Source organism: Procambarus clarkii, chromosome 20, assembly GCF_040958095.1.
Source record: "Procambarus clarkii isolate CNS0578487 chromosome 20, FALCON_Pclarkii_2.0, whole genome shotgun sequence".
NCBI lineage: Eukaryota > Metazoa > Arthropoda > Malacostraca > Decapoda > Cambaridae > Procambarus > Procambarus clarkii.
In genome coordinates this window covers 20032100-20047387 of record NC_091169.1, presented here as the reverse complement: position 1 = coordinate 20047387, position 15288 = coordinate 20032100, and the positions used below count along the sequence as shown (strand labels likewise).

Genomic DNA, 15288 nt, shown 5'->3' with positions numbered 1-15288 from the left:
ATAATCGTCCCTGGGGTAAGATCGCCCATAGGGAATGATACCCACTGCGAATATCCACTGGACAAGTCGGGATTAAACGTAACCCTTCCAAGAAAATACGCATTTGGTCTGGATTTCGGAAGGTAAGAATGTCGGAGTTGCAGTAAGAAACTGCCTCTCGTAAGGTCAGCTTCAGCACGATAATAAATTATAAATAAATAAATATATAAATAAATATTATATATATATATATATATATATATATATATATATATATATATATATATATATATATATATATATATATATATGTCGTACCTAGTAGCCAGAACGTACTTCTCAGCCTACTATGCAAGGCCCGATTTGCCTAATAAGCCAAGTTTTCATGAATTAATTGTTTTTCGACTACCTAACCTACCTAACCTAACCTAACCTAACTTTTTCGGCTACCTAACCAAACCTAACCTATAAAGATAGGTTAGGTTAGGTAGGGTTGGTTAGGTTCGGTCATATATCTACGTTAATTTTAACTCCAATAAAAAAAAATTGACCTCATACATAATGAAATGGGCAGCTTTATCATTTCATAAGAAAAAAATTAGAAAAAATATAATAATTCAGGAAAACTTGGCTTATTAGGCAAATCGGGCCTTGAATAGTAGGCCAAAAAGTGAGTTCTAGCTACTAGGTACGACATATATATATATATATATATATATATATATATATATATATATATATATATATATATATATATAAGCTTATACTTGCATAAACCACAAGTGAAGATTAACAATCTTTGGACAACACCCACCAGTGGGCCTCGAACCCAGAAAGCACAACTACCTTCCAGTAGCTGCCATAACTAGTACGCCTTAAATGTTAAGGCGTACTAGTTATGGCAGCTACTGGAAGGTAGTTGTGCTTTCTGGGTTCGAGACCCACTGGTGGGTGTTGTCCAAAGATTATATATATATATATATATATATATATATATATATATATATATATATATATATATATATATATATATATATATATATATATATATATATATATATATATATGTATATGTATATATATATATTTCTTGTAAACCTATGTTGTTGAATATGACCGAAAGGGTAAGATTAATGATTCTAACACGAATGTTCTCAATATTTCTTATGTTTTTTTTCCTTCTCGAGGCAAGTTGAAAAATTAACTTTCCAAAGTTCACGTTCGCACATTTATTATGGTCCGACGTCTAGGGATGCATTTCGCAAGGTACTCCTTACATTCTCAGTACTGGGCGGCCAGGAACCAAAAACATTGTTTCAGGTTTGTGTCAATAGGCTCCGTTACCATTCAAGAACTAAAGTGCACATTTATCCGGGTAAATGTGCATATTCGTTGTTTCTACGAGCGTTATTTTATCATCACTGGTGACTAGTTTTGTAACTAGCGTCAAAAGATTGTTATTTACTTAGCTAAACGATCTAGAGGGTTCAGTTCCTGAACCGATTATGTGCCTCTGTAAGGCTTTACACTACCGCCCATGGGATGGGTATGTGGTGCATAATAAAGAAATTGAATTGGTGACTAGTGCGACCGTCAGCATATATTAAGGGTCAGGTGATCATTAGTGGCCTACAGATTAAGGAAGTTGATGTTAAAGTTTAATATATTTATTAATGATATTCGCCTTCAATTCATATCACATTAAAGGTTAACTTTATGAATTGCAGATTGAGTACGTTCATTAGGATGGTAAACACGGGGATGTTGCATACTCACCAAGTTGTGCTTGCGGGGGTTGAGCTCTGGCTCTTTGGTCCCGCCTCTCAACTGTCAATAAACTAGTGTTCAGATTCCTGAGCCTACTGGGCTCTATCATATCTACATTTGCGACTGTGTATGGAGTCAGCCTCCACCACATCACTGCCTAATGCATTCCATCTATTAACTACTCTGACACTGAAAAAGTTCTTTCTAACGTCCCTGTGGCTCATTTGGGTACTCAGTTTTCACCTGTGTCTCCTTGTTCGCGTACCACCCATGTGTGTGTGTTAACACCTATCTGTGCCTGCAGGATTGAGCTATTAGTCCTTGGATGCCGTCTTTCTATCAGTCAATCTACTACATCTCTCTCTCTCTCACACACACACACATCCTCATGATGCATCCCACAACAGCTATCTAACTCACAGGTACCTATTTATTGGTAGGTGGAGAGGCATCAGGTGAAATAAATTCTGCTCATTTGTTTTCACCTCGACAGAGAATTGAACCCGGGCTCGTGGGCTGTGGACTCTGCTCGGCCGCGAGGACGTTGTGTGAGTGTGTAATTACTTAAGTGTAGTTACAGGAAGAGAGCTACGCTCGTGGTGTTCCGTCTTCCCAGCACTCTTTGTCATAAAATGCTATGAAACTACTGACGGTCTTGGCCTCCACCACCTTTTCACCTAACTTGTTCCAACCGTCTACCACTCTGTTTGCGAAAGTGAATTTTCTTATATTTCTTCGACATCTTTGTTTAGCTAGTTTAAATCTATGACCTCTTGTTCTTGAAGTTCCAGGTCTCAGGAAATCTTCCCTATCGATTTTATCAATTCCTGTTACTATTTTGTACGTAGTGATCATATCACTGTGTGTGTGTGTGTGTGTGTGTGTGTGTGTGTTTCTGTGTGTGTGCGTGCGTGTGTGTGTTTGTGGCTGGCATGTACGTGTTTTGAGGAAGGGGGCGTGTCTACAAATATGACCTTGATGTAATGGCGCAGCGGATAATGTACGCATCACCCAATTAATATGGTTAAGCACCGTTCGGTTTAACCAGCAACTGGATGAGTGACTCCTTAATAGCTAAGGGGGACCTCGATAAGTCCACCTGGCTTTCTCTTCGCGAGAATTGTATACCAGAAACGAGGAATAACACAATTACTACAAATCGATTAATAATTTACCTGAGTTTACTCGAGGACTACTACTCTCAAGTGTCCTTGATGGGGACAGGAAGCCGGTGGCTTGTCAAAAGTACGACAGGGGTACCCCTGTCGTCCACATACCCGTCTGAGTTTTTTTTTCCCAACTTGTTTTTAGTGGAGAACAGTCTTAATATTTCAACCCATTCTCTTGTTTAGATAGTAGTTTTTGAAACTATGTGCCCCCCTCATAGTACAAACATTGACGTACTAAACAATTAGATAGTACAATTTGCTACTATTCACTTTATAGCGTGGGACAAAAATGAAGCTAAAAAAACAAACTTAAATTTTCCTAGGTCTAGTATAGCACACATATGTACTATATTACCCCTCAGATATCGTGTATTAGGGTTAGGTTAGGTTACTTTGTCTTTGCAACGTAAATAGAAAATCTTTTCCGGTTTGTCCAAATTCAATAGTACCGATTTCCATTTTCTAATTGCTTTGTACGTCGGTATACGTACTATGGTCCTCATCTTACTATAAGTACTATCAAAACAGAAGGATGGGCTGGATATTTAGGCTTGAGCGGTTCCATGAGTTCAGTATCCCGAGTGAAAAAAATATCTATTGTTGTCTGTCTGGCATTGTGGCTTGCTAGGCTAGCGTTGCCTCTTGTGGGAGCTGCAATGAAACATTTATGGTGTTCCGAGTTAATGTATTCGTTTTTGCGTGTAATTACGTAGATTGTGTGTGTGTGTGTGTGTGTGTACTCGCCTATTTGTGCTTGCGGGGGTTAAGCTTTGGCTCTTTGGTCCCGCCTCTCAACTGTCAATCAAGTGGTGTACAGATTCCTGAGCCTACTTGGCTCTATCATATCTACATTTGAAATTGTGTATGGAGTCAGCCTCCACCACATCACTGCCTAATGCATTCCATTTGTCAACTACTCTGACACTAAAAAAATTCTTTCTAATATCTCTGTAGCTCATTTGGGCACTCAGTTTCCACCTGTGTCCCCTAGTGCGTGTGCACTAGGGGACACAGGTGGACACAGGTGTGTGTGTGTGTGTGTGTGTACTCACCTAATTGCGCTTGCGGGGGTTGAGCTTTGGCTCTTTGGTCCCGCCTCTCTACTGGTGTACAGATTCCTGAACTTACGGTTCCTGCTTCCGTAGGTTCCCGATTCCTGAGCCTACGGAGCCTCCTGATTCCTGAACCGGTGTGTGTGTTTGCTTGCCCATTAATAACCCATTCAGTTCACGAATTACTGCGGGCATCAGCTCAGTATATACACTGCGTAGGTACTTGGACTAAACATCTGCCGTTTTACTTGCCTCAGGTAAATAACACACCTGTTGACCTTCAGACGAGGCTAAAGCCCGCGTCTAGCACCCATGGGGCAGGGGTAATAAGGGGTACCCTTGCCCATGGGGTACCCCTGTCGTCCACATACCCGTCTGAGGTCTACCCTCTTTCCACCCAAGCTTAAGTTTACCTTCATTTAGTTGATTTACGTATCATGTTTTTCAGCTTTGTGTGGTATGGCGTGTACATTTTCACTGCCAGTGACAGAGTAACTTGATAGAATTTGACTGGGTCTGATCTTAGTGAGAAAATGTTGCCAAAATAATGAAGATAATGTTGTAAACATCCTTCATGCACCCCTAGAGAATAGGTACATATGGAAGTCTCTACTGTTATTATCTTTTTTGTTGCACTCTCACTCTACATGGGATGTAAGTGGGCTGCCTCGTTTATTGCAGGCAAAAAAACTCGAACCTCACACCCTACACAACCCATCCATCGCCTTCCCCCTCCCTCTATCCTATACACCCCCTCTCCTACCTCCTGACACAACCTCTCTTCAACTCTTCAACTTCTCTCTCTTCAACTATCTCCTATCCACTCCTCAAATTGTACCCCTTCAACTTCCACCAAAACCTCTGTGTCTGCGTACCTTCTGAATCTTTGCCGCGTATTTAAGTGTCATTCGAGCTGTAAATAAATCTCAGAAAAAATGAAGATTCATGAAAACAAATGTAAACAAGTATGGGAGACAGAAGAGGAAGAACGCAGTTGTTTCAGCCAAGGTGCGGAGTTGCAGAATCTGTGGTGGAGAAAGACGGACATCGCCTTGACCACTATGTGAATGTGAACATCTAAGAGACATTAGAAACGCGTGTAAAATATTAAACCCTCACATTGCATTTTCTTAATCATGCACGTTGTTTGTATTCTTAATCATGCACAAACCACATTGTTTGAATTAGGAAAACACTATTTGTCAAATAAAGATACAGTTCTTAAAAAGATCTCCCCATTTTGCAGTTCAAGTACGTTTATTGAGGCAGTAAGATACATATCAAAAGGATAGAGTAGCTTTGTCTGTCTCAACCCTCTTTTTCTCCATTTTGCACTCGCAAGATAACCTCAAATTTCGGGGTTGGCTAATCTACTTGTTTGATAATTTGTTGTTGTTTTAGATTCAGCTAATCGAAACAAAAATTTGCAAGCAGCACGGGCTACGGTGATCCCGTCGTTCTCACCTGGCACAGGAAATGTGCGTTATTTGAGAAGCTGTTCACTTGACACGGTTAATTTAAGCAAGTCCCGGTTGTGTCTGGGTCCAAGTTACAGGATGAACAACCCAGCGGGTTTTCTTCCTATTAGGGAGTGTTGTACATGCTGCTACGGCGGTGTGTCTACTCAAAGGATGAGTGACACTGCCTAATGAACTCGCCCTTCGAGTCAAAATTAAAAATGAATAAAGATCGCAATATAAAGAAAAACTATTTAACTCACCGAGATTTTGCTAAGTAAACGGGACACGCGCGTGTGTTTACCTGGGTGTGCGTGCGATTGCGAATGTGCTCGTGAATGTTTTGTAAACGGCGAGGACCTGATTGTATCAGTTGGCGGAAGCTGAAATGGGAACGCTAACCAATGCAGTCGTAAATAGGCTATAATAGGAATGCTAAGAAAATGAGCTGTAAATAAGCTAAAATATTTTCATTAAGCAACACAGTCGAAAAATAAGCTAGAACTCTGAACAAAGGCTCGGCAGCATAACAATAGGCTATTAACTTGAAATTTTCCCTAAACCTATTGTTCAGTCCGCGAGTGCATTCCTAGCTAGATGTACTGATTGGAGGGGTGCGTTAGGGGGTAATTATGAGTGTCAGAGAGCATCATCTCCTCGATTCCTTAAGCTTGGATTAACCCCGAGATATCCAAGATCTTTAAGGTAAACAGGAAACATGGAGTCTAGGATGGACCGAGTCCCTACTTTTCCTAGTATAAAACAAGCTTGTACAGTTTGAGTGCCGACAATCTTAAAAAAAAAAAACTTACTGCACACAGTATCGCTGTTTAGATTTATACGGAGAAACTTTGATTAAATTCAGCCATTAAGGAGGGGGAAATTTACAGCAACAGGAACGTTTCTGATTGCGTTGGGAAAACCCCACAGCATTGTGTCCAAGACTTGCAACATGTTGAATAAGTTGCCAGAGGGCTTTCCTTGAAAATTTTTACTTGCCTCAGCCTGTTGTGTTGTTTCTTTATAATACTCTACAATACCGGTCAAATAATCCCTGTACCACAATTAAAGAAAATAGATACTACGTATACATATGTACATGTATGTTTGAGTATGTGTACATGTATATATAACATTAATAATTTTGTAATTAGCGTCAAAATTTTTTTATTTGTTTAGCTAAACGAACTAGAGGGTTCAGTTCCTGAACCGATTATGTGCCTCTGTGATCCTTTACACCACCTCCCACGGGATGGGTATGGGGTGTATAATAAAGAAACTGAATTGAATTAAATGCCATAGATCCAGTTCTGTTAGGGTTCTGAATAATGTTTTCGACTTTTGTTTACAAACAGACTTATGGTGCAGTCTTACAAATAATAATACTAATAATAAATATTTTATTTGTATACAAATATTACACAGGGTCTGATTACATAGCGTGTATGTATATATATATATATATATATATATATATATATATATATATATATATATATATATATATATATATATATATATATGTCGTACCTAATAGCCAGAACGCACTTCTCAGCCTACTATTCAAGGCCCGATTTGCCTAATAAGCCAAGTTTTCATGAATTAATATTTTTTCGTCTACCTAACCTACCTAACCTAACCTAACCTAGCTTTTTTTGGCTACCTAACCTAACCTTACCTATAAATATAGGTTAGGTTAGGTTAGGTAGGGTTGGTTAGGTTCGGTCATATATCTACGTTAATTTTAACTCCAATAAAAAAAAATTGACCTCATACATAGAGAAAAGGGTTGCTTTATCATTTCATACGAAAAAAATTATAGTAAATATATTAATTCAGGAAAACTTGGCTTATTAGGCAAATCGGGCCTTGAATAGTAGGCTGAGAAGTGAGTTCTGGCTACTAGGTACGACATATATATATATATATATATATATATATATATATATATATATATATATATATATATATATATATATATATATATATAATTTCAATAAAACTATTAATGAAGGCAGCGTTTTTGCCAAAAATACACTACCTTTTATTAATTAATAACCATTCTGTCCTTTTCCTCACATTCCTGCCAAGTGTTATAGTCATACTGGTTTAGCACTTTATCCTGATATTAAACAAAAGTTGAGTTTATATCATATTGTAACTAACTATAGTACACCACAACTGTAAACTCTTTGGATTTAGAAAACATTGTGGTCGAGTTCCTCAGCCCATTATGTGACTAACTTGTGTATACTTGCATGTCGGAAGACTGAAATTCGTTATGCAAGCCTATCAAAATGCTGTAAAATGTATATTTTGTTAACTTCGATACAATCATACTGTATTTACGCTTTGTCCTAATATTTACCCAGCCTTCAATTATAATTTAATGACTAGCGGTTTTATTCATTTTAAACTTCTATATAATTTTCAACATAAATTTGTTTTTAAACAGGGATCAAAGAGGACGAAGACCTCTTTGAGGCAGCAAGAAGTACTAGTACACACAGTCTGGGAAATGCAGTCCAGAACGGGTTAATAAGACTGCTTTACACGGCTTAGGTTCACAGCCTTGAGGTCAAGGATTCTTCTATTTGCCACCACAACAACTGGTTCTACCATCTGCCACCACAACAACTGGTTCTACCATCTGCCACCACAACAACTGGTTCTACCATCTGCCACCACTACAACTGGTTCTACCATCTGCCACCACAACAACTGGTTCTACCATCTGCCACCACTACAACTGGTTCTACCATCTGCTACCACTACAACTGGTTCTACCATCTGCTACCACAACAACTGGTTCTACCATCTGCCACCACTACACCTGCTTCTAACATCTGCCACCACTACACCTGCTTCTAACATCTGCCACCACTACACCTGCTTCTAACATCTGCCACCACTACACCTGCTTCTAACATCTGCCACCACTACACCTGCTTCTAACATCTGCCACCACTACACCTGCTTCTAACATCTGCCACCACTACACCTGCTTCTAACATCTGCCACCACTACACCTGCTTCTAACATCTGCCACCACTACACCTGCTTCTACCATCTGCCTCCACTACACCTGCTTCTAACATCTGCCTCCACTACACCTGCTTCTAACATCTGCCACCACTACACCTGCTTCTAACATCTGCCACCACTACACCTGCTTCTACCATCTGCCTCCACTACACCTGCTTCTAACATCTGCCTCCACTACACCTGCTTCTAACATCTGCCACCACAACCGCTTCTACCGTATCCCACAACCGGTTACTGTGTGTTTAGCTCAGTTAATACACGATGTTATCGAAGTACACAATACCCATAATGTTATCGAAAGTGCAAAGGTTACCGCGGCCCACAGCAATGGACTCACCACTCTGATAGAGGCTCGCGAAATTGACATAATATCCCTTTTATCTCTCTTCGTGGGTCTTCTTGGTAGGTTAGGACAGGGCACTTTAATACGCCAGTTTCTTGACGTTGGGAACGCTCGCCGTGAACGGGCTGTTCACCCAGCAAAAGCATGACGTTGTGGCAACGGTTACAATGCTGTAGTTAAGCCGTGTATGCTTGTTGGGCAGGACCTCAATGCTGATGTGTTGATGTATCATCAAATACATCAACATATGTTACAAAGGTGATTGTACAGTGTTAGAGTCACCTTTGTACCTTAGATCATACTTCAAATCGTAACCTTAGTGAAGATCGTGTAAATTTCTTCCCCCCTAGGCTACACTTATCATTCTTGTTTATGGTATCTTATGTTATTAGTGTATGGGTCCAGCGTTCAAAACACACATATATATATATATTAATATTCAAGCTTTATCTCTAGTAATAACAGTAGATAATGATAAACGGGAAGAATGCCAAAAGCAGAGGATATTCAATGACGTCATCTGACGAAAACAAAAGGGTTTCCATGACTCGCTAGATAAATAGGTTATTATTCCTCTCCTGTCTTACAGGTGTTTACATACACCTGTGTATGTAAGACAGGTGTATGTAACACAGGCAGATAAAACTGCAAAGTATAATAAACTGTTTCACTGTAAAATGCTCAATGTGTTTGAGAACAAGAACGTGTTTATCAGGTAAAAACAGCGTTCGAAATTAACGACATGGTCACATAAGGGTTGGCGCAGGGGAAGCAATTGTAGATAATTCACAAGATAGATGTTTGCTTGAAAACATCCTGCTTTTAAACAACACACAACAAACATCCTCCGTTTTCACCCAACACAACACAAACATCCTCCGTTTTCACCTAACACAACACAAACATCCTCCGTTTTCACCCAACACAACACAAACATCCTCGGTTTTCACCCAACATAACACAAACATCCTCCGTTGTCACCCAACACAACACATCCTCCGTTGTCACCCAACACAACACATCCTCCGTTGTCACCCAACACAACACATCCTCCGTTGTCACCCAACACAACACATCCTCCGTTGTCACCCAACACAACACATCCTCCGTTGTCACCCAACACAACACATCCTCTGTTGTCACCAAACACAACACATCCTCCGTTGTCACCCAACACAACACAAACATCCTCCGTTATCACCCAACACAACATAACATCCTTCGTTTTCATCCAACAACACAAACATCCTCCGTTTTCACCCAACACAACACAAACATCCTCCGTTTTCACCCAACACAACACAAACATCCCCCGTTTTCATCCAACACAACACAAACATCCCCCGTTTTCACCCAACACAACACAAACATCCCCCGTTTTCATGCAACACAACACAAACATCCCTCGTTTTCACCCAACACAACACAAGCATCCTCCGTTGTCACCCAACACAACACAAACATCCTCCGTTGTCACCCAACACAGCACAAACATCCTCCGTTTTCACCCAACACAACACAAACATCCTTCGTTTTCACCCAACACAACACAAACATCCTCCGTTTTCACCCAACACAACACAAACATCCCCCGTTTTCACCCAACACAACACAAATATCCCCCGTTTTCACCCAACACAACACAAACATCCTCCGTTTTCACATAACACAACACATCCTCCGTTGTCACCCAACACAACACATCCTCCGTTGTCACCCAACACAACACAAACATCCTCCGTTTTCAGCCTAACAGCTTGTTTTGCGTGTTCTAGGAGATGCTGTCAGGTCTCGCAATTTGTAAAACCGTCATGCCCCCTGGAGCTGGTTCGCGATTCGTCAAGCACTAAAAGTATTCAGTTACGAAACTTGTTGATCTTTCTGCAATCCTGGCGGGGTTAACTTGCATTTAATAAACAGTTTAAGAGTTCCGAAGCGCTACGAGGTTGTCCATAAACGTAATAACCTTGGGTGGCAAATTTGGGGAGCACCTAAACTGCCTAAGAAATACAGACTAAGCCGTCATGATCGAGGAAAGATGAATACAGTTCGTAAGTGCTTGCGTATATGACTGATTAATCCTGGGGGGCATGATTCAACAACCATATCTACTTAGAAAACTACACATCTTTTCAAAATATGTGGCGGCTTTGTTTACATTTATGAAACAGTCTAATCGAAATTTCCTAATCAAAGGGGTGAAGTGTTATAAACAGCCTCCTAGTGCTTCTGAGCTCATAAACTGTTTTAATATATGTAAACAAAGCCGCTAAAGATTGAGAGAAGATGTAAGTACTTGTCTAACTGCTTAATGAATCCTGGTCCTGGTCAAGAATCTGAAATTAGCGTTTACAGTCAGTTGACCAGCACAGGGGCCAGATTCACGAAGCAGTTACGCAAGTAATTACGAACGTGTACATCTTTCCTCAATCTTTGACGGCTTTGTTTACATTTATTAAACAGTATACAAGCATGAAAACTTTCCAATCAACTGTTGTTATTCTTATAAATAGCCTCCTGGTGCTTCGGAGCTTATTAACTGTTTAATAATTGTAAACAAAGCCGTCAAAGATTGAGGAAAGATGTACACGTTCGTAGGTACTTGCGTAACTGTTTCGTGAATCTGGCCCCAGGTTCTCTGTACTCTGCTCCGTCATGGCCAATACAGTAGCCTGATCTCACGATCTGGCGTATCAAATTTTAAATAGTTTAGCCAAATCAGAATCGTACGACCGTAAGCAGACTACCGAACTTATCGGCAGCGTTGTTGATTCAGTCTATCCTCTCAAATAATACATCTTAATACAGAAAATGAGAAATAAGAAACTAAAAACGCACAGTATAGAGCTCATTAGTACAACGAAATTACATCCACACCCTCTGCTTGAATAATATCCACATCCTCTACTTGAATAATATCCACATCCTCTTGTTGTATATTATCCTCAATTACAGAATGTGGATTACATCCACACCCTGTAATTGTAAAACAATCATTTACATCCACACCCCATATTTGCACAGCGTATATCATCAGATTACACCACAACATGCCTAGATCTTACCTAAAGAGTGTTTCGGGAGTTCTACCCCGACCCCGGCCTGGGGACAGTCCAACACTGTTCCTTGGAGCAGACCGCAGGCCCGCGTATCCACTACAACCAGGTTGGTCCGGCACTTCATGGGGGAACCTATCTAATAGCCCTTGGAAAAAGTCAACCATCATTCCGGCAATATTTCTAATGCTAATGCTTGTTAGGAGAGTACTGAACAGCCACCTCTGATGTTTATACAATTCTCTTTTATTGTACCTATTGCACTTCTACTCCTCATTGGTTCCATTTTGCATTTCCTCCCTTAATTTTTGCTCCAGTATCTTGTTATTCTACTGTGAAAATTTGGAACCTAGCCTTCCAGTATCTTCATGTATATATTATTTTATCTCTTTCTCGTCTTCTTTCGAGAGTACATTTTGAAAGCTTTGAGACGGTCCCAATAATTTAGGTGACTTATTGCGTCTATGCGTACCGTATATGTATTCGCTCTATTTCAGAAATCTCTCCTGCTTTGAAAGGGAAAGTGAATGCTGAGCAGTACTCAAGACGGGACAGCACAAGTGATTTAAACAGAATTATCGTTGCTGTGGGATTTCTGGATTCTCATAATCCATCCTATCATTTAATGGCCGCCGCTATATTTGCTTGGTTATGTTTACTAAATGTCAGGTCGTCAGACATCATAATTCCCAGAATTTTTACATGTTCTTTTCCTTCTATGAGTAGGTCTGATTGCGTCTTGTTCCCTGTATTTCGTTTAAGCTCATCATTTCCACCATACCTAAGTACTTGGAAATTATCGCTGTTAAACACGTTATTTTCCGTGGCCTCAATCGAAGATTTGATTAACATCGGCTTGTCGTTTTTCAGTGTTTTTAGCATAGGAAATTTTCATGCTGATTTTTGTATCATCTGCAAAAGATGAATCGAAACTGTCAATTGTATTTTCGCTTATATCTGATATAAGAATAAGAAAAAAAACACTGGTACAAGGACTGCGCCCTGGAATACGGAGTTTTTCGCTGCACTTGGACTGGGTCTTATTTGATTGACTGTTACTCTTTGCGTTCTGTTTGACAGAACATTTTAAATCCAACATTTTACCCGTTATTCCTATTGATCTCATGTTATGGGCTATAACTCAATGGTCACACTTATCAAATGCCTTTACAAAGTCTATCTATACAACATCTGCATATACATCTATGTATACAACATCTATACAATACTTAGTATTTGTATAGCGCATATCATCAGATTACACCACACCTTGTATTACATAGCGTATATAAGATTACATTCACACTACCCATATAAATTAAATAAAATTGAATCCATACACAGTAATTATAAAATGTGTAACAAAGGAATACATAAGATGTAAAATTGTTTGAGTATTCTTGTAGTTCACAAAGCATATAAGTTAACCTTTCTAGAATATGAAGTAGTCACAACCAGGTTACAAATAATCAGCTTTAAAACTGGAAATATATAATATAATGTAATTACATAACAAGTGTAAATAATTATGTAAAGTCGTAAGAAAGCAAATACGAAATGAATACATTCTTGACCTCAGAATAAAATTAACTTTCCAAATTATGAGAAATTTACATATAGCAGAATATCTGCTATAAATATAGATTACATTTATGAGTTTGTTTATGTTTTATATCATGACATCACAGTTCATATATATATATATATATATATATATATATATATATATATATATATATATATGTCGTACCTAGTAGCCAGAACGCACTTCTCAGCCTACTATGCAAGGCCCAATTTGCATAGTAAGCTAAGTTTTCACGAATTAATTGTTTTTCGACTACCTAACCTACCTAACCTAACCTAACCTAACTTTTTCGGCTACCTAACCTAACCTAACCTAACCTATAGAGATAGATTAGGTTAGGTTAGGTAGGGTTGGTCATATATCTACGTTAATTTTAACTCCAATAAAAAAAAATCGACCTCATACATAATGAAATGGATAGCTTTATCATTTCATAAGAGAAAAATTAGAGAAAATATATTAATTCATGAAAACTTGGCTTATTAGGCAAATCGGGCCTTGCATAGTAGGCTGAGAAGTGCGTTCTGGCTACTAGGTACGACATATATATATATATGTATATATATATATATATATATATATATATATATATATATATACACACACAAATATACCAAAAGAATAGGGGTGGTAGAAGAAAATATCAAAGTGTTCAGTGAGGATCCACAAGGTCGTCTCTGGGTACTCATTTTTTTCTTCTCCGAGGCTATGGGTCCCTACACTTGCACCAGAGGTGGTACCAATTATATATATATATATATATATATATATATATATATATATATATATATATATATATATATATATATATATATGTCGTACCTAGTAGCCAGAACTCACTTCTCAGCCTACTATTCAAGGCCCGATTTGCCTAACAAGCCAAGTTTTCCTGAATTAATATATTTACTATAATTTTTTTCTTATGAAATGATAAAGCAACCCTTTTCTCTATGTATGAGGTCAATTTTTTTTTATTGGAGTTAAAATTAACGTAGATATATGACCGAACCTAACCAACCCTACCTAACCTAACCTAACCTATATTTATAGGTAAGGTTAGGATAGGTAGCCAAAAAAAGCTAGGTTAGGTTAGGTTAGGTAGGTTAGGTAGACGAAAAAACATTAATTCATGAAAACTTGGCTTATTAGGCAAATCGGGCCTTGAATAGTAGGCTGAGAAGTGCGTTCTGGCTATTAGGTACGACATATATATATATATATATATATATATATATATATATATATATATATATATATATATATATATATATATGTCGTACCTAGTAGCCAGAACGCACTTCTCAGCCTACAATGCAAGGCCCGATTTGCCTAATAAGCCAAGTTTCATGAATTAATATATTTTCTCTATTTTTTTTCTTATGAAATGATAAAGCTACCCATTTCATTATGTATGAGGTCAATTTTTTTTAATTGGAGTTAACATTAACGTAGCTATATGACCGAACCTAACCAACCCTACTTAACCTAACCTAACCTATCTTTATAGGTTAGGTTAGGTTAGGTAGCCGAAAAAGTTAAGTTAGGTTAGGTTAGGTAGTCGAAAAACAATTAATTCATGAATACTTGGCTTATTAGGCAAATCGGGCCTTGCATAGTAGGCTGAGAAGTGCGTTCTGGCTACTAGGTACGACATATATATATATATATATATATATATATATATATATATATATATATATATATATATATATATATATATTCTGTTTCAGACTCAAACATAGTTACACCAACATCTTTGATCATACTTCTCAGATTACAAGCGTCAATTAATTATCAAAATAAAGCATTAGGCTAGAATGGCAAGAGATTACCGC

At 38.4% G+C, this 15288-nt stretch overlaps 1 long non-coding RNA gene across 1 annotated transcript in view; it reads right to left on the bottom strand.

The window, feature by feature from the left end:
* The window catches only part of LOC123755565 (uncharacterized), a 35162-nt gene extending 20520 nt beyond the window's left edge, over positions 1-14642 (bottom strand). The window contains exon 1 of the long non-coding RNA XR_011229177.1: positions 11878-14642. This is a non-coding gene — a long non-coding RNA (uncharacterized lncRNA). The remainder of the gene's footprint in view (positions 1-11877) is intronic.
* Positions 14643-15288: the final 646 nt, after the last annotated feature.